This window comes from Pristiophorus japonicus, chromosome 12 (assembly GCF_044704955.1).
Source record: "Pristiophorus japonicus isolate sPriJap1 chromosome 12, sPriJap1.hap1, whole genome shotgun sequence".
In the NCBI taxonomy this organism is placed as follows: domain Eukaryota; kingdom Metazoa; phylum Chordata; class Chondrichthyes; family Pristiophoridae; genus Pristiophorus; species Pristiophorus japonicus.
Genome location: NC_091988.1, coordinates 80,001 through 105,981, shown reverse-complemented (window position 1 = coordinate 105,981; position 25,981 = coordinate 80,001).

Genomic DNA, 25,981 nt, shown 5'->3' with positions numbered 1-25,981 from the left:
CCCTCCTGTGCAGCAGAGCCAGCCATGGTGCCATGAACTTGGCTGCTGCTGCCCTCCCCTGATGATTCATCCCCCTCAACAGTACTCAAAGCAGTTTATCTGTTTTGCAGGGGGATGACCGCAGGGGACCCCTGCACTACTTCCTTGCACTGCTCTTCCTGCTTGTCTTCAATTCCCTAGCTGGCTGTGGACCCTTCACCTGTGGTAGGACCAACTCGCTACACATGCTACTCACATCATTCTCAGCATCGTGGATGCTCCAGAGTGAATCCACCCTCAGCTCCAATTCCGCAACGCGGTCCGTCAGGAGCTGGAGGCAGATACACTTCCCGCACACGTAGTCGTCAGGGACACCGGAAGTGACCCTGAGTTCCCACATGGTACAGGAGGAGCATATCACGTGACCGAGCTCTCCTGCCATGACTTAACCCTTAGATACACTTAAATTGGCAACAACAATGCTAAAGTTTGTTCACTTTTATAGAAGAGAAAAAAGAAAAACTACTCACCAATCACCAGCCAATCATTTACCCCCTTGGCTGTGATGTCACCTTTCTGTTTCTTTCTACTTCTTTTTTGCCTTCTCCCTGTAGCTGCACAAGCTGGACCTTTATAGGCCTCTTGCCGATCCCGGACTCACGCCTCTCCACGCACCTCTCGCCGACGCGCTATCGACTCTGGATCAGTTCCGATGGACTGAAGGGTAGCTAATGTAATCCCACTTTTTAAAAAAGTAGGGAGAGAGAAAACAGGGAATTATATACCAGTCAGCCTGACATCGGTGGTGGGGAAAATGCTGGAATAAATTATTAAAGATGTAATAGCAGCGCTTTTGGAAAGTAGTGACAGGATCAGTCCAAGTCAGCATGGATTTATGAAAGGGAAATCATGCTTGACAAATCTTCTGGAATTTTTTGATGAATAACTAGTAGAGTGGTTAAGGGAGAACCAGTGGATGTGGTGTATTTGGACTTTTAAAAGGCTTTTGACAAGGTGCCACACAAGAGATTGGTGCAAAATTAAGGCACATGTTATTGGGGGTAATGTACTGATGTGGATAGAGAACTGGTTGGCAGACAGGAAGCAAAGAGTGGGAATAAATGGGTCCTTTTCAGAATGGCAGGCAGTGACTAGTGGGGTGCCGTCGGGTTCAGTGCTGGGACCCCAGCTATTTACAATATACATTAATGATTTAGACGAAGGAATTGAATGTAATATCTCCAAGTTTTCAGGTGACACTAAGCTGGGTGGCAGTGCAAGCTTCAAAGAGGATGCTAGGAGGCTGCAGGGAGACTTGGACAGGTTAGGTGAATGAGCAAATGCATGGCAAATGCAGTATAATGTGGATAAGTGTACGGTTATCCACTCTGGTGGCAAAAACAGGAAGACAGATTATGAACTGAATGGTGACAGATTAGTAAAAGGGGAGGTGCAACGTGACCTGGGTGTCATGGTACATCAGTCATTGAAGGTAGGCATGCAGGTACAGCAGGCAGTAAAGAAAGAAAATGGCATGCTGGCCTTCATAGTGAGGGGATTTGAGTATAGGAGCAGGGAGGTCTTACTGCAGTTGTACAGGGCCTTGGTGAGACCACATCTTAAGTATTGTGTGCAGTTTTGGTCTCCTAATCTGAGGAAGGACATTCTTGCTATTGAGGGAGTGCAGCAAAGGTTCACCAGACTGATTCCCGGGATGGCTGGATTGATATGTAGAAAGATTGGATCAACTAGGCTTATATTCACTGGAATTTAGAAGAATGAGAGGGGATCTCATAGAAACATTTAAAATTCTGAAGGGATTGGCTAGCTTAGATGCAGGAAGAATTTTTCCGATGTTGGGGAAGTCCAGAACCAGGGGTCACAGTCTAAGGATAAGGGGTAAGTCATTTAGGATCGAGATGAGGAGAAACTTCTTCACTCAGAGAATTGTGAACCTGTGGAATTCTCTACCACAGAAAGGTGTTGAGGCCAGTTCGTTAGATATATTCAAAAGCGAGTTAGATGTGGCCCTTACAGCTAAAGGGATCAAGGGGTATGGAGAGAAAGCAGTAATGGGGTCTTGAAGTTGCATGATCAGCCATGATCACATTGAATGGTGGTGCAGGCTCGAAGGGTCGAATGGCCTACTGCTGCACCTATTTTCTATGTTTCTATGTTTCTTTTCTATCTTCCTCCCCTCCCTATAGCCCCTTGACTATCCACTGTTGGGATATGGTTTGCGTCCTCTACCGTAAAGACTGATGCAAAATATCAGCCATGTTCCCCATTACCAATTCCCCGGTCTTGTCCTCTCAGGGACCAACATTTACTTAAGCCACTCTTTTCCTTTTTATATACCTATAGAAACTCTTGCTATCTGTTTTTATATTTTGTGCTAGTTTACTTTCATAATCTATCTTCCCTTTCTTAATCATTTTTTTACTCATTCTTTGCTGGCTTTTAAAAGCTTCCCAATCTTCAGTCCTCCCGCTAGTTTAGGCCAATTTGTATGGCCTTGTTTTTAATTGCACACCGTCCTTTATTTCTTTAGTTAGCCATGGATGGCTATATTTTCTTTTACAACCTTTTCACCTCACTGGAATATATTTTTCTTGACAGTTGCCAAATATCTCCTTAAATGTACGCCACTGTTCATCAACCGTTCTATTCTTTAATCTATTTTCCCAGTCCACTTTAGCCAACTCTGCCTTCATACCTTTATAGTCTCCTGTATTTAAGCTCAGTACGCTGGTTTGAGATGCAACTTTCTCATCTCAATTTGAAATTCAACCATGCTATGATCACTGATTCCAAGGGGATCCTTTACTAGAAGATTGTTTATTAATCCTGTCTCATTACACAGGACCAGATCCAAGATAGCCTGTCCCCTGGTTGGTTCCGTTCCATCAGGAAGAGCAGGGGAAGGAAGGTAGTGCAGGGTCCCCTGTGGTCACCTCCCTCCAAAACAGATACACCATTTTGGATACTGTTGAGGGAGGTGACTCATCAGGGGAAGGCAGCAGCAGCCAAGTTCATGGCACCAGGGTGACTCTACTGCACAGGAGGGCAGGAAAAAGAGTGGGAGAGCTATAGTGATTATATTGTAAGGGGAATAGATAGGCGATTCTGCAGCTGCAAACGAGACTCCAGGATGGTATGTTGCCTCCCTGGTGCAAGGGTCAAGGATATCTTAGAGCGGCTGCAGGGCATTCTGGAGGGGGAGGGTGAACAGCGAGCTGCCGTGGTGCATATAGGTACCAACGATACAGGTAAAAAAAGGGATAAGGTCCTACAAGCTGAATTTAGGGAGCTAGGAGTTAAATTAAAAAGTCGGACCTCGAAGTTAGTAATCTCAGGATTGCTACCAGTGCCATGTGCTAGTCAGAGTAGAAATCGCAGGATAGCTCAGGTGAATATGTGGCTTGAGGAATGGTGCAAGGGGGAAGGATTCAAATTCCTGGGACATTGGAACCGGTTCTGGGGGAGGTGGGACCAGCACAAACCGGACGGTCTGCACCTGGGCAGGACCGGAACCGATGTCTTAGGCAGAGTGTTTGCTAGTGTTGCTGGGGAGGAGTTAAACTAATATGGCAGGGGGGTGGGAATCTATGCAGGGAGACAGAGAGAAGTAAAATGGAGGCAGAAGCAAAGGGTAGAAAGGAGAAAAGTAAGAGTGGAGGGCAGAGAAATCAAGGGCAAAAGTCAAAAAGGGCCACATTTCAATATCATTCTAAAAGGACAAAGAGTGTTAAAATAACAAGCCTCAAGGCTCTGAGTCTCAATGCGAGGAGCATTCGTAATAAGGACTGCGCAGATAGCTGTTAATGGATATGATGTAATTGGGATTACGTAGACATGGCTCCAGGGTAACCAAGGCTGGGAACTCAATATCCAGGGTATTCAATATTCAGGAAGGAGAGACAGAAAGGAAAAGGAGGTAGGGTAGTGTTACTGGTTAAAGAGGAGATTAACACAATAGTAAGGAAGGACATTAGCTTGGATGATGTGGAATCTATTGGTAGAGTTGCGAAACAACAAAGGGCAGAAAATGTTAGTGGGAGTTGCATACAGACCACCAGAAAGTAGTAGTGAGTTTGGGGATGGCAGCAAACAGGAAATTAGGGATGCGTGCAATAAGGGTACAGCAGTTATCATGGGTGACTTTAATCAAATTGGGCTAACCAAACTGGTAACAATACTGTGGAGGAGGATTTCCTGGAGTGTATTAGGGATGGTTTTCTAGACCAATATGTCGAGGAGCCAATTAGAGAGCAGGCCATCCTAGACTGGGTCTTGTGTAGTGAGAGAGGATTAATTAGCAATCTTGTCATGCAAGGCCCCTTGGGGAAGAGTGACCATAATATGATAGAATTCTTCATTAAGATGGAGAGTGCCACAATTAATTCAGAGACTATGGTCCTGAACTTAAAGAAAGGTAACTTCGATGGTATGAGACGTGAATTGGCTAGGATAGACTGGCAAATGATTCTTAAAGGGTTGACGGTGGATAGCCAATGGCAGACATTTAAAATCACATGGATGCACTACAACAATTGTACCTCCCTGTCTGGTGTAAAAATATAAATGGGGAAGGTGGCTCAACCATGGCTAACAAGGAAATTAGGGATAGTATTAAATCCAAGGAAGAGGCATATAAATTGGCCAGAAAAAGCAGCAAACCTGAGGACTGGGAGAAATTTAGAATTGAGCAGAGGAGGACTAAGGGTTTAATTAGGAGGGGGAAAATAGAGTATGAGAGGAAGCTTGCAGGGAACATAAAAACTGACTGCAAAAGCTTCTATCGATATGTGAAGAGAAGAAGATTAGTGAAGACTAATAGGTCCCTTGCATTCAGAATCAGGTAAATTCATAATGGGGAACAAAGAAATGGCAGACCAATTGAACAAATACTTTGATTCTGTCTTCACAAAGGAAGATGCAAATAACTTTCCGGAAATACTAGGGAACCGAGGGTCGAGCAACAAAGAGGAACTGAGGGAACTGAGGGAAATCCTTATTAGTCAGGAAATTGTTTTAGGGAAATTGATGGGATTGAAGGCTGATAAATCCTGAAGGCCTGATAGTCTGCATCGCAGTGTACTTGGAGTGGAGGCATGCTAATGTAACCCCACTTTTTAAAAAAGGAGGGAGAGAGAAAACAGGGAATTATAGAGCAGTTAACCAGACATCAGTAGTGGGGAAAATGCTGGAATCAATTATTAAAGATGAAATAGCAGCGCATTTGGAAAGCAGTGACAGGATCGGTCCAAGTCAGCATGGATTTATGAAAAGGAAATCATGCTTGAGAAATCTTCTAGAATTTGTTGAGGATGTAACTAGTAGAGTGGACAAGGGTGAACCAGTGGATGTGGTGTATTTGGACTTTCAAAAGGCTTTTGAGAAGGTTCCACACAAGAGAATAGTGTTCAAAATTAAGGTAAATGGGATGGGGGTTAATGTATTGACGTGGATAGAGAACTGGTTGGCAGACAGGAAGCAAAGAGTGGGAATAAACGGGTCCTTTTCAGAATGGCAGGCAGTGACTAGTGGAGTTCCGCAAGGTTCAGTGCTGGGACCCCAGCTATTTACAATACATATTAATTATTTAGACAAAGGAATTGAATGAAATATCTCTAAGTTTGCAGATGACACTAAGCTGGGTGGCAGTGTGAGCTGTGAGGAGGATGCTAAGAGGCTACAGGGTGACTTGGACAGGTTAGGTGAGTGGGCAAATGCATGGCAGATGCAGTTTAATGTGGATAAATGTGAGGTTATCCACTTTGGTGGGAAAAACAGGATGGCAGATTATTATCTGAGACCTGGGTGTCATGGTACATCAGTCATTGAAAGTAGGCATGCAGGTACAGCAGGCAGTAAAGAAAGCAAATGGCATGTTGGCCTTCATAGCGAGAGGATTTGAGTATAGGAGCAGGGAGTTCTTTCTGCAGTTGTACAGGGCCTTGGTGAGACCACACCTTGAGTATTGTGAGCACTCTTGGTCTCCTAATCTGAGGAAGGACATTCTTGCTATTGAGGGAATGCAATGAAGGTTCACCAGACTGATTCCCGGGATGGCAGTACTGACATATGAAGAAAGATTGGATCGACTAGGCTTATAGTCACTGGAATTTAGAAGAGTGAGAGGGGATCTCATAGAAGCATATAAAATTCTGACGGGGTTGGACAGGTTGGATGCAGGAAGAATGTTCCCGTTGTTGGGGAAGTCCAGAACTAGGGATCACAGTCTAAGGATAAAGGGTAAGCCATTTGGGCTGAGATGAGGAGAAACATTATCACCCAGAGAATTGTGAACCACAGAATATTGTTGAGGCCAGTTCATTGGATATATTCAAAAGGGAGTTAGAGCTAAAGGGATCACGGGGTATGGAGAGAAGGCAGGAGTGGGGTACTGAAGTTGCATGATCAGCCATGATCTTATTGAATACTGGTGCAGGCTCGAGGGGCCGAATGGCTTGCTCCTACACCTTTTTTCTATGTTTCTATTCTGCTCAAGGAACCCATCACTTATGCACTCTATGAACTCTTCCTCATGGCTAACCTGACCAATTTGATTTGTTCAATCAATATGGAGGTTGAAATCACCCATGACTATTGCTGTTCCCTTTTTACAAGCCCCCACTATTTCCTGGTTTATGCTCCGGCCAACAGAGTTGCTACTGTTGGAGGGCCTATAGACTATGCCCACCAGTGACCTTTCCCCTTATTATTCCTTATTTCCCAAACTGGTTCAACATCCTGATCCTCTGAGCCAATATCGTTTCTCACTAACGCACAGATCCCATCCTTTATTAACAGTGTTACCCCACCTTCTTTTCCTTTCTGTCTGTCCTTCCGAATTGTGAAATACCCCTGAATATTTAGTTCCCAGTCCTGGTCACCTTGCAACCACATCTCTGTAATGGCTATCAGATCACACCCATTTGTATCCATTTGTGCCGTCAACTCATCTATTTTGTTATGAATGCTATGTGCATTTAGGCAAAATACCTTCAAATTTGTTTTTTTACACTTTTTTCCTGCTCGTTTCCTCTCTCCTTCAAACTCACTTTCTTTATTTTTGCTTTCTAATTCCAGCTTTACTCCCCTGCCGACTGAATCTATTTTCAGGTTCCCATTCCCTGCCAAGTTAGTTTAAACCCTCCCCAACAACACAAGCAAACCCCACCATGGGGATATTGGTCCCGGCCCTGTTGAGGTACAACCCGTCCGGCTTGTACAGGTCCCACCTCCCTCAGAAGCGGTCCCAATGCCTCAGGAAACTAAAGCCCTCGCTCCTGCACCATCTCTCCAGCCACGTATTCATCTGCTCTATCCTCCTATTACTATACTCACTGTACTCACTGTAACCTTTAACTTTTGCCTGTTATACAGAGAAGGTTAAGTCAGTTTAAAGTACCAGTGGGCTATTGGGCCAGAGCTGAAGTAATCAGAAGCTTAATTAAAGACTCATTCCATACTGAATCCTTTGTGGAAAAAGTTAGTTCGATATTGGAAAAGATCTGGGTATGCATCAGCCTCTTTAATTGGGGTTACTGCAGAAGCAGGAGATTGACTGGAACTGAATCAAAGATGGACTTATCAAAGTTTCACTTGGTGGTTAAAAAATATATGGAACAAAAGTGAAACTATTAATGAGATAACAAAGTAAAGGAGTTTTATTTAGATCTGATAAAAGGTCATTGACTTGAAATGTTAACTTTCTTTCTCTCTCCACAGTGTTTCCAGAATTTTCTGTTTTTATTTAAGGGAGTTATATTTGTCAGGTCAATAGAAAAAAGTACTTGTTATGTGAGAAAAACTAAATTTATTGATGAAGGATAAATAAATGAAATTCTCCTGATGTGGAGTTGTATTTTGATTTGTATATAATTATATAATATAGAATTGTGAATGTTGTTATGTGGAGGGAATGAGAGAACTGTACAGAGAACTCTGTTATATTTGGATTGGTAAAGACCAAAGATCCGGAGCTCAGAACATTTGACTCCTCAACCAAACTCCGGTTTTGTTGTAAGTTCTGCCTTTGCAGTGCATGGTTCTACTATTACATGTGTTGTATATTTAATAAATCTATGATACCCAATATTCAATGTTTAAGAGCCTTAGTGATTTGAGGAGTAAATTATAACTATGAAACCCTCTTCTAACATTATCCTCAATAAAATAAATATTTGCTTTGAAATACACTGGAAACGTGTCTCCTGACTGGTTTTTTATGATCATTACAGTAAGTCGGAAGATAGACAGCAGCAGCTCTGAATTCCAGGCAAGGTCTGACTGGCCCAAAGAGACCTGCTGCAGTGTCATGTGCTCGGGTGTGTCGAAGAAGTGTGGGGGATGGTGTGTGGGGTCAGTTTGCCTTCCCTGACCCAGAGCGGTTGAGAGTCACTCCCATTCCCTGGTTCTCGAGCCTGGATTTATTAATCAGGGTGTGATAAAGTACAGCAGTCAACTGTTGTACAAAGAAATGTAGAGTTTTTACTCAAGGAGAATGAATACATCTTTTATTAAAACTGAGAAAACTTATCACTTTAGATGAGAGAAAACCTATCACTCTAATGGGGAATCCTTTACTTAAACACGAGAGAATACACAGAAGTACAACACCTCCTATCTCCCAATTCCCCCTTTCTAACTAGGTTAGGCTCTGGGGCTTCGGGGACTATGCTCACCAATCCTTCCTTGACAGTCAGCAATGGGTTGCGGTTTCAGGGTGCATTGGATTTTGTAGATTCTGCTATCCGTACCCTAAACATAGGAGAGGACTTCTTGCTGCGTGTTCCTCAGTTGGGTAGGGTCCGCTGATGCGGTAGGGGGCGTATTGGATTTATGGGGAAGTACCTACTTTCTTCCTTCAGCAGTAGGTTTTAAAGTTCTTTTAGGTAATGTTTTACCCGTTGGTGGCTCAGGGATAGCTTGTAGAGTGGAAACAGCTTGTGGATTTCAGGTTTTCGTCGAGTTGACTTTGGTTTGGAAATTGTTGTTCGCAGTGGCTCAATATTACCAATTTGATAGCAATGCGGTGGAGGAGGATTTCCTGGAGTGTATTAGGGATGGTTTTCTAGACCAATATGTCGAGGGACCAACCAGGGAGCTGGCCATCCTAGATTAGTTGATGTGTAATGAGAAAGGACTAATTAGCAATCTTGTTGTACGAGACCCCTTGGGGAAGAATGACCATAAAATGGTAGAATTCTTTTTTAGAATGGAGAGTGACACAGTTAATTCAGAAACTAGGGTCCTGATCTTAAGGAAAGGTAACTTCAATGGTTTGAGGCGTGAATTGGCTAGAATAGACTGGCAAATGATACTTAAAGGGTTGACGGTGGATAGGCAATAGCAAACATTTAAAGACCATATGGATGAACTTCAGCAATTGTACATCCCTGTCTGGAGTAAAAATAAAACGGGGAAGGTGGCTCAACCGTGGCTAACAAGAGAAATTAAGGATAGTGTTAAATCCAAGGAACAGGCATATAAATTGGCCAGAAAAAGCAGCAAACCTGAGGACTGGGAGACATTTAGAATTCAGCAGAGGAAGACAAAGGGTTTAATTAAGAGGGGGAAGATAGAGTACGAGAAGAAGCTTGCCGGGAACATAAAAACTGACTGCAAAAGCTTCTATAGATATGTGAAGAGAAAAAGATTAGTGAAGAAAAATATAGGTCCCTTGCAGTCGGATTCAGGTGAATTTATAATGGGGAACAAAGAAATGGCAGACCAATTGAAAAAATACTTTGGTTATGTCTTCATGAAGGAAGACACAAATCACCTTCCGGAAGTACTAAGGGACCGAGCGTCTAGTGAGAAGGAGGATATGAAGGATATCCTTATTAGGTGGGAAATTGTGTTAGGGAAATTGATGGGATTGAAGGCCGATAAATCCCCGGGGCCTGATAGTCTGCATCACAAAGTATTAAGGAAGTGGCCCTAGAAATAGTGGATGCTTTGGTGATCATTTTCCAACAGTCTATCGACTCTGGATCAGTTCCTATGGACTGGAGGGTAGATAATGTAACACCACTTTTAAAACAGGGAGGGAGAGAGAAAGCGGGTAATTATAGACCGGTTAGCCTGACATCAGTGGTGGGGAAAATGTTGGAATCAATTATTAAGGATGAAATAGCAGCGCATTTGGAAAGCAGTGACAGGATCGGTCCAAGTCAGCATGGATTTATGAAGGGGAAATCATGCTTGACAAATCTTCTGGAAGTTTTTGAGGATGTAACTAGTAGACTGGACAAGGGAGAACCAGTGGATGTAGTGCATTTGAACTTTCAAAAGGCTTTTACCAAGGTCCCACACAAGAGTTTGGTGTGCAAAATCAAAGCACATGGTATTGGGGGTAATATACTGACGTGGAAAGAGAACTGGTTGGCAGACAGGAGCAGAGAGTCAGGATAAACGGGTCCTTTTCAGAATGGTAGACAGTGACTAGTGGAGTACCGCAGGGCTCAGTGCTGGGACCCCAGCTCTTTACAATATACATCAATGATTTGGATGAAGGAATTGAGTGTATTATCTCCAAGTTTGCAGATGACACTAAACTGGATGGTGGTGTGAGCTGTGAGGAGGATGCTAAGTGGCTGCAGGGTGACTTGGACAGGTTAGATGAGTGGGCAAATGCATGGCAGATACAGTATCATGTGGATAAATGTGAGGTTATCCACTTTGAGGGCAAAAACGCGAGGACAGAATATTATCTGAATGGTGGCAGATTAGGAAAAGGGGAGGTGCAACGAGACCTGGATGTCATGGTTCATCAGTCATTGTAAGTTGGCATACAGGTACAGCAGGCGGTAAAGAAGGCAAATGGTATGTTGGCCTTCATAGCTAGGGGATTTGAGTAAAACGGCAGGGAGGTCTTACTGCAGTTGTACAGGGCTTTGGTGAGGCCTCACCTGTAATATTGTGTTCAGTTTTGGTCTCCTAATCTGAGGAAGGACGTTCTTGCTATTGAGGGAATGCAGCGAAGGTTCACCAGACTGAACTGACATATGAGGAGAGACTGGATCAACTGGGCCTTTATACATTGGAGTTTCGAAGTATGAGAGGGAAACTCATAGAAACATATAAGACTCTGACGGGACTGGACAGGTTAGATGTGGGAAGAATATTCCCGATATTGGGGTAGTCCAGAACCAGGGGACATAGTCTTAGGATAAGGGATAGGCCATTTACGACTGAGATGAGGAGAAACTTCTTCACTCAGAGGGTTGTTAACCTGTGGAATACCCTGCCGTAGAGAGTTGTTCATGCCAGTTCACTGGATATATTCAAGAGGGAGTTAGATATGGTTCTTACGGTTAAGGGGATCAAGAGGTATGGAGAGAAAGCAGGAAAGGGGTACTGAGGGAATGATCAGCCATGATCTTATTGAATGGTTGTGCAGGCTCGAAGGGCCGAATGGCCTACTCCTGCACCTGTTTTTCTATGTTTCTATGTTTCTATGTCCCAGATGATCCAGTCTCTCCTCATATGACAGCCCAGCCATCCCTGGAATCAGTCTAGTCAACCTTCACTGCACTCCCTCAATAGCAAGAATGTCCTTCCTCAGATTAGGAGACCAAAACTGAACACAATATTCCAGGTGAGGCCTCACTAAGGCCCTGTACAACTGCAGTAAGACGTCCCTGCTTCTATATTCAAATCCCCTAGCTATGAAGGCCAACATACTATTTGCCTTCTTCACCGCCTGCTGTACCTGCATGCCCACTTTCAATGACTGATGTACCATGACACCCAGGTCTCGTAGCACCTCCCCTTTTCCTAGTCTGCGCCATTCAGATAATATTCTGCCTTTGTGTTTTTGCCCCCAAAATGGATAACCTCACATTTATCCACATTATACTGCATCTTCCATATATTTGCCCAGAGAGAGGGAGGAAGGGAGGTGCCGGGGAAGAGAGAGAGAGATAGAGAGAGAGTGAAGCCGGGGAAAGAGAGAGAGAGAGAGAGAGAGGGAAGAGACAGAGAGAGAGAGACAGAGAGAGAGAGGGGCCGGGGGAAGAAAGAGAGAGAGAGAGAGAGAGAAAGAGATGGTGGAGGGCGGGAGGAGTGCAGCGGAAGAGAAAGAGAGAGAAATTGAGAGAGGGGGGGAGTGAGAGAGGGGTGGGAGAAAGGGAGAGGGTGGCGGAGAGAGAGAGAGAGAAAGAGAGATGGGGGCAGGAGAAGAGAAAGAGGGAGCGAGAGCGAGAGAGAGAGAGAGAGTGGGGAGAGGGAGAGGGGGGCTGGAGAGGGTGAGAGAGAGGGGTGCCGGGGGAAGAGGGAGAGGGAGAGAGAGATTGAGATAGTGGGGGAAGAGAGAGAGAGAGGGAGACAGAGGGTGTATATGAGAGAGAGAGGGTGCACGAGAGAGAGAGGATGTACGAGAGAGCGAGCGTGAAAGAGAGTGAGAGAGAGTGTACAAGAGAGCGAGGGATAGAGGGAAAGAGAGAGACAGTGAGAGAGCGAGTGAGATTGAGAGAGGGCGGAAGAAAGGGTGAGAGAAGGGAAAAGAGAGAGGGTGGGAGAGAGGGAGAAAGTGAGTGTATGTGAGAGAGAGAGAGAGAGAGAGAGGGTGCACAAGGGAGAGAGAGAGAGAAATGATGTACGAGATAGAGAGAGAGGGTGTACGAGTGCGAGAGAGAGAGAGTGTACGAGAGAGAGAGAGAGAGAGAGTGCAGGAGAGAGAGAGTGAGAGAGAGGGTGTACGAGAGAGAGAGGATATACAACAGAGAGAGAGAGAGGCGGTACGAGAGAGAGAGACGGTGTATGAGAGAGAGAATGTATAAGAGAGAGAGAGAGTGTCGAGAGAGAAAGAGTGATAGAGGGTGTACGAGAGAGAGAGGGTGTACGAAAGAGAGAGAGAGGCTGTAAGAGAGAGAGAGAGAGAGAGGGGGGGTGTGAGAGAGAGAGAAAGAGAGAGGGAGAGAGTGTATATGAGAGAGGATGGGTGTACGAGAGAGAGAGCGAGCAAGAGAGTGAGAGAAGGTGCAGGAGAAAGAGAGAGAGCGAGAGATTGATAGAGGGGGGAAGAGAGAGGGGAGAAGAGAGAGAGGGAGGGGGAGAGAGAGAGAGGGGTGGCAGGGGATAAGAGAGAGAATATGAGAGAGAGAGAGGGAGAGGGAGGGAGAGAGGTGCCGGTGGAAGAGTGAGAGGGTGAGAGAGACAGAGAGGGTGGGTAAGAGAGAGGGTGGGTAAGAGAGAGGGAGTGAGAGAGGAGGGCCGTGCGAAGAGAGAGATGGGGTGGGAAGAGAGGCGGGGGGAAGAGAAAGGGAATGAGAGAGGGAGCTGGGGGAATAGAGAGAGAGAGAGAGAGAGAAGAGAGAGGGGAGGAAGAGAGAGAGAGATGGGGAGGGGAGAGAGAGAGAGAGTGTGGCTGGGGGAAGAGAGAGAGAGAGGGAGGGAGGGAGGTGCTGGGGAAGAGAGCGAGAGAGAGCAAGAGAGAGATAGAGAGAGAGTGACACCGGGAAAAGAGAAAGAGAGAGAGAGAGATAGAGAGACAGACAGAGAGAGAGGGTGCACGAGGGAGAGAGAGAGAGGCTGTAAGAGAGAGAGAGAGGGGGAGTGAGTGTATAAGAGAGAGAGAGGGAGGGTGTACGAGAGAGAGAGGGACAGCAAGAGAGAGAATGAGAGAAAGTGTAGGAGAAAGAGAGGGAGAGAGAGAGAGACGATGAGAGAGAGAGAGATTGATAAATGGGGGATGAGAGAGGGGAGAAGGGAGAGAGAGGGGGGGAGAGGGGGAGAGAGAGAGAGAGAGACAGAGAGGAGGGGCCAGGGAAGAGAGAGAGAGAGTGTGAGAGAGACAGAGAGAGAGAGAGGGAGGGAGAGGGGTGCTGGCAAAGAGAGAGAGAGAGAGAGAGAGGGGGGCTGTGCAAAGAGAGAGATGGGGTGGGAAGAGAGAGAGGTGGGGGTGTATTGTCCTTACACCTTACTATAGATCCACGCGAGGCATGTACTGCAGACAAGGTCACTACGTGACCTGAACCTTTATTCCCAGGACCAAGAAGTGCTGACCTTGCGTGGGACCTCCCTTTATATACCTGGATGCCCAGGTGAGAAGTGTCTCCCACAAGTTCACCCCTTGTGGTCAAGCTGTGCATTACTTGGGTGTATGCAGTATGCAGTGTTGTTACATGAAGGTTACAGTTACATGACAGGGGGGAAGAGAAAGGGATTGAGAGAGGAGGGCCAGGCGAAGAGAAGAAGAGAGGGGGGTTGGAAGAGAGAGAGAGAGAGAGAGAGAGAGAGGGGGCTGGGGTAAGAGAGAGAGAGAGGGAGGTAGTGGCTGGGGAAGAGAGAGAGAGAGGGAGGTAGTGGCTGGGGAAGGAGAGAGAGAGAGAGAGGGGGGGAAGAGACAGAGAGAGAGAGAGAGAGAGAGAGGGGCCGGGGGAAGAAAGAGAGAGAGAGAGAGAGAGAGAAAGAGAGAAGGGCACAGGGGAAGAGAAAGAGGGAGCGAGAGAGAGAGAGAGAGAGAGAGGGGGGAGAGGAAGAGGGGGCAGGAGAGGGTGAGAGAGAGGGGTGCTGGGGGAAGTGAGAGAGGGAAAGAGAGATTGAGAGAGGGGGGAAGAGAGAGAGAGAGGGAGACAGAGAGTGTATATGAGAGAGAGAGAGAGAGAGAGAGAGAGAGAGAGAGAGAGAGAGAGAGATTGATAGAGGGGGGAAGAGAGAGGGGAGAAGAGAGAGAGAGGGGGAGAGAGAGAGAGAGAGAGAGAGAGAGAGAGAGAGAGAGAGAGTGAGAGTGAGAGAGAGAGAGAGGGCCAGGGGAAAAGAGAGAGAGTGTGAGAAAGAGAGAGGGGGAGAGAGGGAGAGAGGTGCCAGGGAAGAGAGAGAGTAAGAGAGAGAGAGAGTGGGGCAAGAGAGAGGGAGTGAGAGAGGGGGGAGAGGTTGAGGGAGAGGGATGCCAGGGGAAGAGAGAAAGGGAGAGAGAGATTGAGCAAGGGGGAAGAGAGAGAGAGAGTGTACGAGAGAGAGAGACGGTGTAGGAGAGAGAGAGAGAGAGAGAGAGAGAGAGAGAGCGAGAGAGAGGGTGTGTGAGAGAGAGAGAGAGAGATAGATAGAGAGAGAGGGTGTAAGAGAGAGTGAGAGAGGGTGTATGAGAGAGAGTGAGAAAGAGGATGTACAAGAGAGAGAGTGAGAGGTGTCTAAGAGAGAGAGAGTGAGAGAGAGGGAGGGGCCGGAGGAAGAGAGACAGAGTGATAGAGAAAGAGAGTTGGGGAAGAGTGAAAGAGAGAGGGGCTGGGGAAAGTGAGAGAGACAGAGAGAGAGAGTGCGGGGGACGAGAGAGGGAGGGAAGAGAGAGGGAGTGAGAGAGAGAGGCGGAGAGCAAGAGGGGGTGTGGGGGAAGAGAAAGAGAGAGAGAGTGAGGCTGGGGGAAGAGAGAGAAAGAGAGAGAGAGAGAGAGATTGAGAGAGGGGGTGGAAGAGAGTGCGGGGAAAGAGACAGAGAGAGGGGGAAGAGAGAACAAGAGAGTGAGCGGGGCCGGGGGAAGAGAGAGAGAGAGAGAGGGAGGGAGGGAGCGGCCGGGGAAGAGAGAGAGAGGGAGAGAGAGACCTGTCTGGAGTAAAAATAAAACGGGGAAGGTGGCTCAACCATGGCTAACAAAGGAAATTAGGGATAATGTTAAAGCCAAGGAAGAGGCATATAAATTGGCTAGAAAAAGCAACAAACCTGAGGACTGGGAGAAATATAGAATTCAACAGAGGAGGACTAAGGGTTTAATTAAGAGGGGGAAAATAGAGTACGAGAGGAAGCTTGCAGGGAATATAAAAACTGACTGCAAAAGCTTCTATAAATATGTGAAGAGAAAAAGATTAGTGAAGACAAACGTAGATCCCTTGCCATAAAATTATAATGGGGAACAAAGAAATGGCAAACCAATTGAACCAAAACTTCGGTTCTGTCTTCAGGAAGGAAGAAAAAATAACCTTCCGAAGGTACGAGAGGACAGTTTGTCGAGTGAGAAGGAGGAACTGAAGGATATCCTTATTAGGCGGGAAATTGTGTTAGGGAAATTGATGGGATTGAAGTCCGACAAATCCGCGGGGCCTGATAGTCTGCATCCCAGAGTGCTCAAGGAAGTGGCCCTCGAAATAGTGGATGCATTGATGATCATTTTCCAACAGTCTATGGACTCTGGATCAGTTCCCATGGACTGGAGGGTAGCTAATGTAACACCACTTTTTAAAAAGGAGGGAGTGAGAAAACGGGTAATTATAGGCCGGTTAGCTTGACATCAGTAGTGGGAAAATGTTGGAATCGATCATAGAGGACGAAATAGCAGCACATTTGGAAAGCAGTGACAGGATCGGATCAAGTCAGCGTGGATTTATGAAAGGGATATCATACTTGACGAATCTTCTGGAATTTTTTGAGGATGTAACTAGCAGAGTGGACAAGGGAGAACCAGTGGATGTGGTGTATTTGGAATTTCAGAAGGCTTTTGACAAGGTCCCACACAAGAGATTGTTGTGCAAAATCAAAGCACATGGTATTGGGGGTAATATACTGATGTGGATAGGGAATTGGTTGGCAGACAGGAAGCAGAGAGTCGGGAATAACAGGTCCTTTTCAGAATGGCAGGCTGTGACTAGTGGAGTGCCGCAGGGCTCAGTGCTGGGACCCCAACTCTTCTCAATATACATTAACGATTTGGATGAAGGAATAGAGTCTAATATCTCCAAGTTTGCAGATGATACTAAACTGGGTGGCAGTGTGAGCTGTGAGGAGGATGCTAAGAGGCTGCAGGGTGACTTGGACAGATTAGGTGAGTGGGCAAATGCATGGCAAATGCATGTGGATAAATGTGAGGTTATCCATTTTGGGGGCAAAAACACAAAGGCAGAATATTATCTGAATGGCGGCAGACTAGGAAAAGGGGAGGTGCAACGAGACCTGGGTGTCATGGTTCATCAGTCACTGAAAATGGGCACGCAGGTACAGCAGGCGGTAAAGAGGACAAATGATATGTTGGCCTTCATAGCAAGGGGATTTGAATATAGAAGCAGGGAGGTCTTACTGCAGTTGTACAGGGCCTTAGTGAGGCCTCGCCTCGAATATTGTGTTCAGTTTTGGTCACCTAGTCTGAGGAAGGACGTTCTTGCTATTGAGGGAGTACAGCGAAGGTTCACCAGACTGATTCCAGGGATGGCTGGGCTGTCATATGAGGAGAGACTGGATCATCTGGGCCTTTATTCACTGGAGTTTAGAAGGATGAGAGGGGATCTCATAGAAACATATAAGACTCTGACGGGACTGGACAGGTTAGATGCGGGAATAATGTTCCCGATATTGGGGAAGTCCAGAACCAGGGGTAGGCCATTTACAACTGAGATGAGGAGAAACTTCTTCACTCAGAGAGTTGTTAACCTGTGGAATTCCCTGCCGCAGAGAGTTGTTGATGCCAGTTCACTGGATATATTCAAGAGGGAGTTAGATATGGTTCTTACGGTTAAGGGGATCAAGGAGTATGGAAAGAAAGCAGAAAAGGGGGACTGAAGGAATGATCAGCCATGATCTTATTGAATAGTGGTGCAGGCTCAAAGGGTCGAATGACCTACTCCTGCACCTATTGTTCTATGTTTCTGTGATAGAGTGAGTGAGGCTGGAGGAAGAGAGAGAGAGATTGAGAGAAGGGGGATGAGAGAGGGGAAGAGAGAGAGAGATAGGTGGGGAAGAGAGAGAGGGGGGTGGGGGAAGAGAGATGGGAGAGAGAAAGTGAGAGAAATGGGGGTGGGGAAGAGAGAGAGGGAGAGAGAGAAAAAGGGGGGTAGAGGCAGAGAGAGAAGGGGGGAGAGGGTGAGGGACAGGGCTGCTGGGGGAGAGAGAGAAGGAGAGTGAGATTGAGGGAGGTGTGGGGTGGAAGAGAGAGAGAGAGAGAGGGGGTATATGAGAGAGTGAGAGAGAGAGGGTGTACGAGAGAGCGAGCGAGAGAGAGAGAGAGGGTGTATGAGAGAGAAGTTGTATGAGGGAGAGAGAGAGCTGTACGAGAGAGAGGGTGTATGAGTGAGAGAGAGAGTGAGAGAGGGTGAGAGAGCGAGAGAGAGAGAGAGAGAGATAGAGGGTGTACGAGAGAGCGAGAGAGAGAGTGGGTGTACAAGAGACAGAGGGTGTACGAGAGAGAGAGGGTGTATGAGAGAGAGAGAGAGAAAGGATGTACAAGAGAGAGATAGAGAGAGAGGGTGTACGAGAGAGAGTTAGAGAGGGAGAGGCTGTACGAACGAGAGGGAGAGAGAGATAGAGGGTATACGAGAGAAAGAGAGTGAGAGGGTGTACGAGATAGAGAGAAAGAGAGAGAGTAAGAGAGGGTGAGAGAGTGAGAGAGAGAGAGAGATAGAGGGTGTACGAGAGAGCGAGAGAGAGAGAGGGTGTACAAGAGACAGAGGGTGTACGAGAGAGCGAGGGTGTATGAGAGAGAGAGAGAGAGAGAAAGGGTGTACAAGAGAGAGTTAGAGAGAGAGAGAGAGGGTGTATGAGAGAGAGTTAGAGAGAGAGAGGATGTATGAGAGAGAGAGGGTGTACGAGAGAAAGTTAGAGAGGGAGAGGCTGTACGAACGAGATAGAGAGAGAGATAGAGAGTATATGAGAGAAAGAGAGTGAGAGGGTGTACGAGAGAGAGAGAGAGAGAGAGAGAGAAAGTGTACGAGAGGGAGAGAGAGAGAGAGAGAGAGAGAGAGGCTGGCCGAGGTAGTCCACCCGGAGTTGCAGTGCGGATTTAATCCCCTACGGGGCACAAAGGACATGATTTTTGCAGCGTGACAGCTGCAGGAAAAAGGCAGGGAACTGTGCCAGCCCTTATACATGGCCTCCCCAATGTTGGGGAAGTCCAGAACTAGGGGTCACAGTTTAAGTATAAGGGGTAAGCCATTTAGGACCGAGATGAGGAGAAACTTCTTCACTCAGAGAGTTGTGAACCTGTGGAATTCTCTACCACAGAAAGTTGTTGAGTCCAGTTCGTTAGATATATTCAAAAGGGAGTTAGATATGATCCTCACTTCTAAAGGGATCAAGGTGTATGGAGAGAAAACAGGAATGGGGTACTGAAATGATGATCAGCCATGATCTTATTGAATGGCGGTGCAGGCTCGAAGGGTCGAATGGCCTACTCCTGCACCTATTTTCTATGTTTCAATGTTTCTATGTTTCTTCGAACATATAAAGGCCTTTGACTCTGTCAACCACGAGGGTCTATGGAGCATTCTCCTCCGTTTTCGATGCCCCCAAAAGTATGTCACCATCCTCCACCTGCTGCATGATGACATGCAGGCCGTGATCCTCACCAACGGATCGTTCAGAGGCCCAACCCACGTCCGGACCGGTGACCGGTGTCAAGCAGGGCTGAGTCATCGCCCCAACCCTCTTCTCAATCTTCCTCGCTGCCATGCTCCACCTCACAGTTGACAAGCTCCCCGCTGGAGTGGAACTAAACTTCAGAACCTGTGGGAAGCTGTTTAACCTTCGCTGTCTCCAGGCCAGGTCCAAGGTTACCCCAATCTCTGTCGTTGAGCTACAGTACGTGGACGATGCCTGCGTCATCGCACACACAGAGGCTGAACTCCAGGACACAGTCGATTCACCGCACCTCCGCCATGATCTCTCACTGCACCTCCACACCAACATTTCGCCGTACCTCCCCCACGATCACACGCTGAATCTCAGCCACGGTCTCTCACCGCCCTTCCGTTCCCATCATTTGTCACATTTCTGCCTCGACCTCTCTCTGCTTCTCTGCCTCAAACATTCGCCGCACCTCCGCCACGATCGCTCGCCGCTCATGCGCCCCGATCTTCCCACTCCCCTGCTGTACCTGGGCCCTGCCGATGTTACTGCCCACGCTCCAAACGGCGACTTGGGCTTTGATGACATCACTCAATCACCCACCTCAAAGTCATCGCACACTTGCAGCAGCTCACACTGGAAGTTGCAGTAACTCCCACTCTTTTATCCTCCTGACCTGCAGTGGTGTCCTCTCGCAGGTCAGGGTGGCCCACGACTATAACACAGCTCACTCAGTTACACCTCTCACTGCCTCCCCCTGCTGGTGTCTCCCGATATCACAGCTCACTCAGTTACACCTCTCACTGTCTCCCTCTGCTGGTGTCTCCCTATATCACAGCTCACTCAGTTACACCTCCCACTGCCTCCCTCTGCTGGTGTCTACCTATATCACAGCTCACTCAGTTACACCTCTCACTGCTTCCCCCTGCTGGTGTCTCCCTATATCACAGCTCACTCAGTTACACCTCTCAATGCCTCCCTCTGCTGGTGTCTCCCTATATCATCATCATCATAGGCAGCCCCTCAAAATGAGGAAGACTTGCTTCCATGCCAAAAAGGGATAACTTCACAGGTGTTTCAATGAAGGTTCAAATATTCCTGTTCTTGAACTACAAAGGGTGGAAAATGCCTGTGTGTGGGTTTTTTTAATGTGGGCTGGCCATTGCACACCAACCACCATACGGGCTTGACAGAGCTAGTTCTTGGTCCAGTGGCAAGGATTACCCAAGATGACTGGAGACCAGCTCTGCTGCACGGACCTAGTGCAGCAGAGCTGGTCTCCAGTGTGGGCTGGCCCGTGCTGCCCCTGGGCCCTCGCCTCTTCTGACCCAAACTCATGCCTCTCCCAGGCCCAAATCACATCCCTCTGCAATCTCTTGCCACTCCTTCGCCCCAACCTCGCCACTCCTGCTGTATCTGCATGTGCTCCAATCACCGAACTGGACCTTGATGGCTTGCCTCTTTGCTGCCGTTGCCCTCCTGCACCAGTTGTACCTCTAAGTGGTGTGCTGGCACATTCCCCAAGGGCAGCTCACCTCTCCTTTTATGGCCCCGACCTGCTGCTGGTGGTCTCTCGCTGGTCGGGGCAGCCACACTAATGGATTCCAGACGCCTGCATCTGCGCACATTCAGAGGTTGAACTTCAGGATATAGTCAATGTATTCACTGAGGCATATGAAATCATGGGCCTTATGCTTAACATCCATAAGACAAAGGTCCTCCACCAGCCTGTCACCAGCGCTCAGCACTGCCCTCCAATCATCAAGATCCACGGCGCAGCCCTGGACAATGTGGACCATTTCCCATATCTCAGGAGACTCTTATCAACAAAGGCAGACATTGATGTGGAGATTCAACATCGCCTCCAGTGCGCCAGTGCAGCCTTCGGCCATCTGAGGAAAAGTGTGTTTGAAAACCGGGCCCTCAAATCTACCACCAAGCTCATGGTCTACAGGGCTGTAGTAATACCCGCCCTTCTGTATGGATCTGAGGCATGGACGATGTATAGAAGACACCACAAGTTGTTGGAGATATATCACCAACGAGGTCTCCGCAAGATCCTGCAAATCCCCTGGGAGGACAGGCGCACCAACATCAGTGTCCTCAACCAGGCTAACATCCCCAGTATTGAAGCACTGACCACATTTGATTAGCTTCGCTGGGAGGACCACATAGTTCGCATGCCAGATACGAGACTCCCTAAGCAAATTTTTTTATTTTTTTTTATTTCAAAATATACTTTATTCATAAAAAGAATCTGTACAGTACATTCAATGGCATTTCATTACATTTCGCTGCGGTCAGCAATCCCATACAATACATCTGGGTGCTGACGGCAGTTCCGTTCGTTACATTTCTCGTTTTTCTGTTCAACTGCGATTCAGTACATGCGGAGCTCCTTTGTGGTAAACGAGCCAAAGGAGGACAGCAGAAACGTTATAAGGACACCCTCAAGGCCTCCCTGGTAAAGTGCGACATCACCACTGACACATGGGAGACTCTGGCCACAAACCACCCGAGGTGGAGAAAGTACATCCGGAAGGGCGTTGAGCTCTTCGAATCCCAACGCAAAGAGCATGAAGAGGCCAAGCACAGGCAGTGGAAGGAGCGCGCGGCAAACCAGCCCCACCGACGCCTTCCCTCGACGAATGTCTGTCCCACCTGTAACAGGGTCTGTGGCTCTCATATCGGACTATTCAGCCATCAAAGAACTCACTTTGGGAAGCAAGTCTTCTTCGATTCCAAGGGACTGCCGATGAGTGATTAATGGAACATTTCAATGGCGGGGCTGTATTCCAGCTGTCTCACAACTCACCTTGTTACACCGCTCACTGCCTCCCTCTGCTGGTGTCTCCTATATCACAGCTCATCTCGTTACACCTCTCACTGTCTCCCCTTGCTGGTGTCTCCCTATATCACAGCTCACCTCATTGCATCTCTCACTGCCTCCCCCTGCTGGTGTCTCTCTATATCACAGCTTACTCCATTACACCTCTCACTGCCTCCCTCTGCTGGTGTCTCCCTATATCACAGCTCACTCAGTTACACCTCTCACTGCCTCCCTCTGCTGGTGTCTTCCTATATCACAGCTCACTCCGTTACACCTCACATTGTCCCCCTCTGCTGGTGTCTCCCTCGATCACAGCTCACTCCGTTACACCTCTCACTGCCTCTCTCTGCTGGTGTCTCCTATATCACAGCTCACTCAGTTACCCCTCTCACTGCCACCCCCTGCTGGTGTCTCCCTCTATCACAGCTCACTCAGTTACACCTCTCATTGCCTCCCCCTGCTGGTGTCTCCCTCTATCACAGCTTACTCCATTACACCTCTCACTGCCTCCCTCTGCTGGTGTCTCCCTATATCACAGCTCACTCCGTTACACCTCACATTGTCCCCCTCTGCTGGTGTCTCCCTCGATCACAGCTCACTCCGTTACATCTCTCACTGCCTCCCTCTGCTGGTGTCTCCTATATCACAGCTCACTCTGTTAAACTTCTCACTGCCTCCCTCTGCTGGTGTCTCCCTATAACACAGCCTACTCAGTTACACCTCTCACTGCCTCCCCATGCTGGTGTCTCCCTCTATCACAGCTCACTCAGTTACACCTCTCATTGTCTCCCCCTGCTGGTGTCTCCGTCTATCACAGCTCACTCAGTTACACCTCTCATTGCCTCCCCCTGCTGGTGTCTCCCTACATCACAGCTCACTCAGTTGCTCCTCTCACTGCCTCCCTCTGCTGGTGTCTCCCTATATCACAGCTCACTCTTTTACCCGTCTCACTGCCTCTCTCTGCTGGTGTCTCCCGATCTCACAGCTCACTCAGTTACCCTTCTCACTGCCTCCCTCTGATGGTCTCTCCCTATATCACAGCTCATTCTGTGAAACCTCTCATTCCCTCCCTCTGCTGGTGTCTCCATATATCACAGCTCACTCCTTTACCCGTCTCACTGCCTCTCTCTGATGGTGTCTCCCCATCTCACAGCTCACTCAGTTACCCTTCTCACTGCTCCCTCTGCTGGTCTCTCCCTATATCACAGCTCACTCTGTTAAACCTCTCATTCCCTCCCTCTGCTGGTGTCTCCATATATCACAGCTCACTCCTTTACCCGTCTCACTGCCTCTCTCTGATGGTGTCTCCCGATCTCACAGCTCACTCAGTTACCCTTCTCACTGCCTCCCTCTGCTGGTTTCTCCCTATATCACAGCTCACTCTGTTAAACCTCTCATTCCCTCCCTCTGCTGGTGTCTTCCTATATCACAGTTCACTCCTTTACCCGTCTCACTGCCTCTCTCTGATGGTGTCTTCCTATATCACAGCTCACTCAGTCTCAGCTGTCGCAATTCAAAAGTGGTTGCATGCAGAAAACACCTGTCAGCAGAAAGGGTTAACTTCTTTGAGTTTATAAAAAGGCAGAACAAAATATTGTCTGATGTCATTAAATCACTTCACTTAAAATTAAGAAAAACATTTTCCAAACAACCAAATGCCATCTTTTATATTTTCTAGCAAAAAATCATCATCAACATCTTTTTTCTCCTCAACATGAAAATCTCATGTCTGGAACCAGAGACATTCACACTTTGTGGCCATGGTGAAATTCTGGTTTATTTCATTGAAAGTCGGGTTTTCATAGGTTAATTAACCTCATTAACTTTAATTTTCAAGGGTCATCACGCAAAGACAGAATCTTTCCCTTGCTCCTTTCTGCAAACCATTTGAAAAGACAGTACTGTGTCAATTCAAATTTTCTAATTGAATTCATAGCAACTAACTGAAAGGCTAAAGCTAATCTTTTAGCAAAAGGTTTTCTGCGCATTTCTTAACTCCATAAATCATAATCAAAATAAAACTGCACCTGCCTTTCTAATTCATAATGTTATTCAATTCTAGGTACACAATCATAAAACTTCCCACATTCAGGACAACACTACAAAGGGTTAAAAAAAATTCAGCTGTGTTCAAAATGGTGGACAGAGCTAAAGCTCACAGACAAACTCTTATTTTAAAGACAGGCTTCTCTTTGATAGCTCAGTTGGTAGAGCGGAGGACTGTAGTGGAATACTCAGCAAAGTCATTCTTAGGTTGCTGGCTCAAAGGAGCTAGTGTTCTTTATTGAATGGCGGAGCAGGCTTGAGGGGCTAGATGGCTACTCCTGTTCCGAATTCTTATGTTCTTTCAGACAAATGAAACATTCTTTAATCCCCAAACATTCACAATCAGGAAAGCTTCCACACACACAAACTGAACTTATTTAAACAACATCCTTTAAGGTTACACAGATATTTAGGCAGGGAGTGGCCCCTTCATGCCTGGGTTTCACCTTTCGTCCCATTATTTTACCTAGTACTACTTCATTAGTGATAGTGATTGTATTAAGTTCCTCCCTCTCTATAGCCCCTTGATTATCCACTATTGGGATGTTTTTAATGTCTTCTACTGTGAAGATCGATACAAAATATTTGTTCAACGTTTCTGCCATTTCCCTGTTCACCATTATTAATTCCTCAGTCTCATTCTCCAGTGGATCAACATTTACTTTAGCCACTCTTTTCCTTTTTATATACCTATAGTAACTCTTACTATCTGGAAGACAATATGGTAACTTTGTTCAAAAATGGAGAAAGGCATAGATGAATATTTAAAGGCCAGTCAGCCTAACCTCAGTGGTAGGAACATAGTCTGCATCCCAGAGTACTTAAGAAAGTGGCCCTAGAAATTGTGGATGCATTGGTGATCATTTTCCAACAGTCTATCGACTCTGGATCAGTTCCTATGGACTGGAGGGTAGCTAATGTAACACTACTTTTTAAAAAAGGAGGGAGAGAGAAAACAGGTAATTATAGACTGGTTAGCCTGACATCAGTAGTGGGGAAAATGTAGGAATCAATTCTAAAAGATTATTAAAGATGAAATAACAGCGCATTTGGAGAGCAGTGAAAGGATCGGTCCAAGTCAGCATGGATTTATGAAAGGGAAATCATGCTTGACAAATCTTCTGTAATTTTTTGACGATGTAACTAGTAGAGTGGACAAGGGAGAACCAGTGGATGTGGTGTATTTGGACTTTCAAACGGCTTTTACCAAGGCCCCACACAAGAGATTTTTGTGTAATGGACTGACGTGGATAGAGAACTGATTGGTAGACAGGAAGCAGAGAGTTGGGATAAACGGGTTCTTTTCAGAATGGCAGGCAGTGACTAGTGGGATGCCGCAGGGCTCAGTGCTGGGACCCCAGCTATTTACAATATACATTAATGATTTGGATGAAGGAATTGAGTGTAATATCTCCAAGTTTGCAGATGACACTAAACTGGGTGGCGGTGTGAGCTGTGACGAGGACGCTAAGAGGCTGCAGGGTGACTTGGACAGGTTAGATGAGTCACTCTTCCCCCAGCCACCCACTCTCTCTCTCTCAGCCACCACGCCCCCACCCCCCCGCTCCACTATCTCTCTCTCTCTCTTCCTCCCCTCTCTCTTCCCTCTCTCTCTCTCTCTCTCTTCCCCAGCCACTCCCTCCCTCTCTCTCTCTCTCTTCTCCCAGCCCCCTCTCACTCTCTTCCCCCATCTCTCTCTCTCTCTCTCTTCCACCCCACCTCTCTCACTCCCTTTCTCTTCCCCCCGGTTCTCTCTTCGCACCCCATCTCTCTCTTTGCACGATACCCCTCTCTCACTCCCTCTCTCTTCCCCCACCCTCTCTCTCTCTCTCACCCTCTCAATCTTCC